This window comes from Humulus lupulus, chromosome 3 (genome assembly GCF_963169125.1).
Source record: "Humulus lupulus chromosome 3, drHumLupu1.1, whole genome shotgun sequence".
NCBI lineage: Eukaryota > Viridiplantae > Streptophyta > Magnoliopsida > Rosales > Cannabaceae > Humulus > Humulus lupulus.
In genome coordinates this window covers 197,987,427-197,994,633 of record NC_084795.1, presented here as the reverse complement: position 1 = coordinate 197,994,633, position 7,207 = coordinate 197,987,427, and the positions used below count along the sequence as shown (strand labels likewise).

The 7,207-nt window shown below is 38.0% G+C and overlaps 1 non-coding gene across 1 annotated transcript; it reads right to left on the bottom strand.

Moving 5' to 3' along the window:
* Nucleotides 1-4,361: 4,361 nt before the first annotated feature.
* LOC133828362 (small nucleolar RNA R71) lies at nt 4,362-4,468 on the bottom strand. The gene has a single exon (XR_009890987.1). It is a non-coding gene; the product is annotated as a small nucleolar RNA R71 (small nucleolar RNA).
* Nucleotides 4,469-7,207: the final 2,739 nt, after the last annotated feature.

The window sequence follows — 7,207 nt, the reverse complement described above, 5'->3', positions numbered from 1 at the left end:
GGCGCCATTATATTAATTCACTTGGCGCTAGAATTTCGTTCCCTCCGTGTTTTTTTTTATTTAGCAAATCAGTAATAATACTCTAGCATAATACTTTTTTATTAGCATTATATTCATGTGTTATGGAAATGGGTATTTGGTGTAGTGGAACTTGATGGGTGGATATTGTTAATGCATTGTGACTAGGGTTTCGGCGAGGCTTGGAATAAGGAACTGTGCTCGGGACATCGATGCTTGGAAAGCTCGAGACACAGGTAAGAAAACTACTATTCCCACAGAGCTTGAGTTGCAAGGCTCGGCCCTATATATCTGTGTTGCAGGGCGTGGCCCTTTGGTTGAACTTGTATGTGCTTAAGTATCTGTTTAATTATGTTATGTGTACTTATAAATGAATGAACGACGATGGCCGGGAACGACGAAGGTCGGGAACGGCGAAGACCGAGAACGACAAGGGGCCGGGTGCAGCGTTTAGCACGCGTAGTGCAATTTGACAGGGCGAGACCCCAAGGGATACTTGGGATATCCTTACGGTATAGACCGCGAACCCAGGGCCATGTAAAGCACCTAGGACGGCATGGCCGTACATGTATAGCATGATGTTATGTTAAGTGTTTCATATGCATGTATTATCTGCTTGTGAGGGTTTTCTTGCTGGGCTTCGGCTCATGGGTGCTCTATGGTGCAGAGAAAGGCAAGGGGAAAGTCGATCAACCTTGAGTATGGTGAGCGTGATGAGAGGCGCGTACATGTCTGGTCTGCCTGGCTGCCACAACCAGGAGTACCTTTGGGAGATGTTTGTACTAAACTTAAGTTTTGTCATTTAGTTGACTCTAGTTATATTTTGGAGTTGTAAATATTTCTAAACAATACTTTTGGGATCCCAAATGTTAAACTCTTTATAATCTTCAATGAAAGTTTTATTCATGACTCTGATTATGGTTTTATTACACTTTTGTCCTAAAACCATGATTAATGAGTTAATTGCACATTATAAACTCACTTAGTAATGGCTCTAAGGCAATAGGGCGTTACATTGTATTTGCCAAAATAGATGCCTTGAATCAGGCTGTGCAGCAATTAGTTGGGAATAAAATATCCCACATAGAATTTGATCAGGGGAAGGAACCCCATTTGTTCATAGAATTGTTGTGGCAGAAGTTCTAAGCAAATTCAAAATGTCAATTCTACCCAACTTCAGAGGAGGGGAAGAACCAATATCTCACGTGAACAAGTTTGAGATACAGATGGACATCCAAAAGGTGTCAGATGATGCTGGGTGCCAGATTTTTCCTACGATTTTATCTGAATCTGTTGAAGAATGGTATTTCAAGTTCCCTCCAGCCAGTGTAGTTTCCTAGGAGATGTTTGTAAAGGACTTTTACGGACAGTTCTATGCTAGTCGAATACACCCAACAGAAGCTAATTAGCTGGTCATCATTCGATAGAAGAAAGGAGAAACCCTAAAAGAGTATATCCAGCGATTCACGCGAGCGGATGCTCAGGCAAAAACTGTTGGAGATGAGGGAAAGATGATGGCGCTCATTGCTGGAGTTTGGCGCCATTCTCCCCTCTGGAGTAGTCTGTGAAAGAATGAAGTCAAGAGCACTCAGGAATTTCTAGATCGAGCAGACAAGTATATGAAACTCGTGGAGGCCATCACCAACAAAGGAAAGTCTCCTCAGGATGACCAGGGTAAGAAAAAGACCATACCAAAGTTTCCAATGGATCTGGTAAGCCCAAAGGAAACGGCAAAGGTAACGGTAAAAGTGGAGGAAAAGGGGTGAACAACGAGCCGAAGACATCTGATAGCAAGTGCCCCAAATAGAACAAATATGAACCAAAGATCACCAATTACACTGCCTTGGTCGATAGCCGAGCTGAAGTATATCAGGCCAGTCATACCACCGTTCCCTTTAGGCGACCAGCCCTAATTAGAAAAGACATTTCCAAAAGGGATACAACCAAGTTTTGTCATTTTCACAATGACTATGGCCATGATACTAATGAGTGTAACCAGCTCAAGGATGAGATCGAGTTCCTTATTCGACAAGGATACCTGAGGAGATATGTACAAGCAAGTGGAGGTTCTCCGTAAGAGAATTACGAAGGCAACGAGCAGGTGCCTGAATGCCAACACTCGCCTCCTCTACAGCCAGCTTCGGTTGCTGGTACATTGTTGACCATCTGCGGAGGACCACACATAGCAGGTGACAGTAGTAAGGCGAGGGAGAGATATGCCAGAACCCTACGTCACAATCAGGATATCGAAATGCTGAATGTCGAGGAGCGAACTCCCAAAAAAGCTCGAACAGAGGAAGTATCGATAACTTTCTCCGAGCTGGACGCACTGATAACTTCATTTTAGGGTTAGTTTAGAAAGTATTTTTGTGGTAATCTTGAGTGTTTATGTGTGTTTTGTGCAAGATTACGCTTTTGTTTGTCTTTGTTGTAGGTTGGTGTGATGAATCACGAGAAAAATGAAAAAAGATGTTAAATGGTGGAAAAACGAGGCTTTTGGCGGTTATTGGACTAAGAATGATACCAAGGATGCTTAAAGGATGGGTTTTGATGAAGAGATGAGCTGAACGATAAAATCTGAGAATTTTTTTTAATTAAAGTTGCAACTTGGACTTATGAGTCGCGACTTGGCGCATATGTTTGCTGGAAAAAGTTAGTGTCGCGACTTGGGCTTACAAGTCGTGATTCAAGAAGGAAACAGAGGTTTAATTTAAGGGGAAAGTTAGTCACGGGCCACGACTTGAAAATCTAAAGTTGCGGCGCCTGACGCTAGTATACGAGAAGAAAAGGGTCCAAAATAGACACGGGCCGTTACTCAGAAAAGGCCAAGTTGCGGCCCGCACAAGGAAAAACTCAGAAGCTTTTAATTTTTTACTATAAATTTGTGGTTAGGATTTAATTAAGTGTTTAGGTCAGTTTTTAATTACATTTTTTAGAGACTAATTATGGTTCTTAGGTTAAAAATTCTCCAGTTTCATATTTTTATTTCTTCTTCAAGTTTATGAATCTTATGTTTTTTTTTTATCAAGAAGAAAGGATTACTTCAAGTTTATCAATAATTATTTTGTTGATTTAGTCATGTTTGATATGAACTAAACAATTTTTATCTAGGGTTTAATGTAGTCACTTAGATTTCTATCTAATTGAATTATGATATTCTTTTGAATTTTCTTCTCTATTCTAATCTATATAATGTGTGTTTAATGCTAGTAAATACTTGATCACTATTTACCTGTATGACTTGTGTAGTAATTAGGTTTCCATACTTAATGCCTTCTATATGTTTAAGTTTATCATGTAGAAAACCTGCATATAGGCTGAGATCTTATATCTTGAAAAAGAATAGGAATCGATTTATGTTAACCTGGTACTAGAATAGAAAGAAATAAATCTAGAATTGATTAATACAATTGGTAGAATGAAAAGTTGATGAAATTAACACCCTAAGTCTTTTTCATAGTGATTTAAATCTTTTATTTAGTTGTTTTTTGTTTAATGTATTTTCATATTTAAAATTAAATTCAAAAATCAAATTCTTAGTTGCCAAATAGAAATTTAAAGAATAATTAGTGGTACTTGAAAGATAGTGTTCAAGGGAACGATACTTTACTTATCATATATTACTTGAATTGATTACGTGCACTTGCGTATATATATATTTTCACGATCAAGTTTTTGGCGCCGTTGCCGGGGACATAATTTCCAATATCATAGTTAATTGTTATTTGTTCTAATTTGGTATTTTTATTTATTTTTATAGTTTAATATTTATTTGGATCAAGGTTATATTGTGTATTAGGTATTGTTGGTATATTAGAGGAAGTAGAAAAAAAGAAATCATACCAATAGATCTTGAAATTGAGAAAACGTGTAGAGAGAATTGCAAGACAAAGAAAAGGCTGGACTTTGCCATGGCTGAGAATGCAAATAATGTTGTCAATAATAATGCAAATATGGGTAATGCAGCTGAAGCTGATCCACCATTACGGAATTATGTATTCCCTACTGTTACGGGGATACATTCAAGCATTCATCCTCCAACTGTTGAGGCTAATAATTTTGAGATCAAACCTTCAATTATTCAGATGGTGTAAAATTGTGTGCAATTTGGGGGGTTACCGAATGAGGACCCAAATCTACTTATCACAAACTTTTTGGAGTTATGTGCAACATTTAAAATGAATGGAGTGAGTAATGATGTTGTACGATTGAGACTATTCCAATTTCCACTAAGGGACAGAGCTAAGAGTTGGTTGAATTCATTACAAGCCAATTCTTTACTTACTTGGGAAGATTTGGCTCAGAAGTTTCTTGATAAATATTTTCCTCCTGCCAAGTCAGCCAAAATTAGAGGAGAGATTAACAACATCCATCAAATGGATGGGGAGTCTTTGTATGATGCATGGGAACGACTTCAGGAATTGCAAAGGAAATGCCTACATTATGGAATAGAGAAGTGGAAATTAGTTCATACTTTTCACAATGGTTTGGGATGAAATACAAGAACTATAATAGATGCAGCATCAGAAAGGGCGTTTATGAGAAAATAGTCTTTATTAATGATTTTTAATATCCATAACTTTGGTAGTCCAAGGTCAAACTTTGACCCTTGTTGGAAAATAGTCTTTATAAATGATCATATAATTTAAATTAAATCATACTATAATTATAAGTTAAAATAATGAAATAACTCGTATAATTATATATAATAATAATAGTGATAAAAGTATGATCATTTATCATTATACATAAAACAATAATATTCCCACAGTTATGTAATCACCAAATAGTTAAATTTAATAAGTCATAAACACCCAAAATAATACTTAGCATCCACCATTCCTCATCCCTAACTATTTCATAGCTCATTCAGATATACTGATCATTAGATTTGAAGTCCAATACATATATAATGCTCGAAAGATAAGACAATAACACAAAATAGAAATAGGCTAAACACATTGGCTCCATCGATAATTCATCTTTTCCATGTTCACGTCACTAGGCTCCTGGAATGGGAGAGATAGGGGTGAGCTTATAAAGCCCAGTAGGAAAACAACTAATAACATAGGACCCAAAAGTTTAATACAACCCCTGCATGGTTAGCTTTGAAAACAAAACATACATCATCATGTATAAACCAAAATAGAGAAACCACAAATAATCATAAGAGCATAGCTACAAGTGCACATCACACCGTCCACTAATCCCTAGTTCCCGTTACCCACCATAGAAAATCCGACATCCTAAACCGGGTAGCCGGACCTGATAACCACCACAAGGGGGAGGCTCAGAACACTTCCTGTATACAGATGCTAGGTCTTTGCACCTACAGGTGAGTGGACACCTAATCTACCTATGATGACACAGAGACTAGGTCGTGAAACAACAACGTGCACCAATCATGATCACTATGGCTCTCATCGATATAACCAAATGCAGGTAAACATGAAAAGAAAGAAACATATTCCCTTTATATTTTAGAAAATTTGGCAGCATAACAGTTGCATTTGAATAAAACCCAAAAATCATAATCTGCATAAATAAGTGAACAAAAATATATTTGGCACCCAGTGCCCTTAGAACAGATCAGAAAACATGCAGATTAAGTTTTCAATTTTTCAAATATTTTATAAATATCAAAATTGGAATATGTTTAATGTAATTCAATACGAGTAAAATAAGTCCAATGATCAAGTTGAGTCCCTACCTCTTTAGATACCTTCCTAGAATTTAATCCAAGCCCAAAGCGACACTCCTAAGCTTAACGATGATCTTAGAGTGATTTAGTTCGATTTTTATATCACGTTTTTCCTACGTGCACCAAATCAGAAAACGATTATCATCATAGGATTCCTTATTCAAAATCGTGTCCAATGACATATAATATGACCTCTTTAGATATCATCATAGCATTCCTTATTCAAAATCGTGTTCAAGTTCCGGAACCTCACCCAAGCGGTGCACTATAGCGGTTGGTGGCGGTACCGAAAATGTCGACGAATATATGCATGGCATATATCAAAACGGTCCTCTCGATGAGTACACCACGAAAGTACAGCTCCTTCGCCCAAATGACCTTCGGTGTCGTTGGAAAATGCTTCCGAAGGGCGGAGATACCCAAAATCTTGCCAGAGAAAAATGACGAGTTGACCAGAATGACTTAGTGGGTTTTGTTCCTCTCTCCATGCTGGTTCCAAGGGTATCAACCACTCGTCAAGAGGTGGTCAGAGTTGGCCAAAAAACACAGTCAAAGTTGAGGGACCAAAACTTTGACTGGCGATTGCAAACGATTGATGGCGAGTTGGACGGTGCCGCTTGGAAGTTGAGGTCGTCGGAGCAAGGCGAAAACGATGAGCTGCCGCGCGTAAAAAATGGTGGCCGGTGGTGGTTTGGTCTGGTTCCTTGCCATGGTTGGCCGAGAGAAGAAGAAGAAGAAGAAGAAGAAGAGGAAGATGAAGAAGAGGAGGAGGAGAAGAGTGTCGGGGAGAGAAAAAGAAAAAGAAAAGAAAAAACTAAATATATAATTAAAAAAAAATTCTCCCCTTTTTGACTTTTCAACCTGAAAATTCTTCAGGTTTTACATTCTTCCCTCCTTAAAGAATTTTCGTCCCGAAATTTTCAAAGTACAACCTCAAGTGGAAAATTATACAAATGAGGATACCTCTCATACATCTCAGACTCTAACTCCCAAGTAGCCCCGTCTTCTCTATGGTTTCGCCATAAGACCTCGACTATGGGAATCTCTCTACTCCTTAGCACCTTTAACTCTCTCACTAGAATTCTGATAGGTTGTTTGTGACGACCCAAATTTACTAATGAGGCTTAAGGGCCTAGATTAGTGTGCCGGGAGGGCATAATTGGAACATATGTGATTTAATGATTAAAAGTATGAAATATGACTATTTGATATTTCAGATGCATGACTATGTGTATTGGTATGCATGTGAGCCCTGATTTAAGTTAGAAAGGGCATAATTGTAATTTTGGTCCGTTGAGGGCATAACTGTTATATATGCAATAATTGTTGAGACCACATTATTATGTGGATCTATCTGTGATCTGTGATTCGAGACGATCCTGGTGAGCAGATTAGCGAAAAAGTCACGACGAGGATTTATACCCGGCTCGGGGCGAGCCTAGGGGTATAAATGGGAATTTAGAGAATATATTGGGGTCTATTTTGACA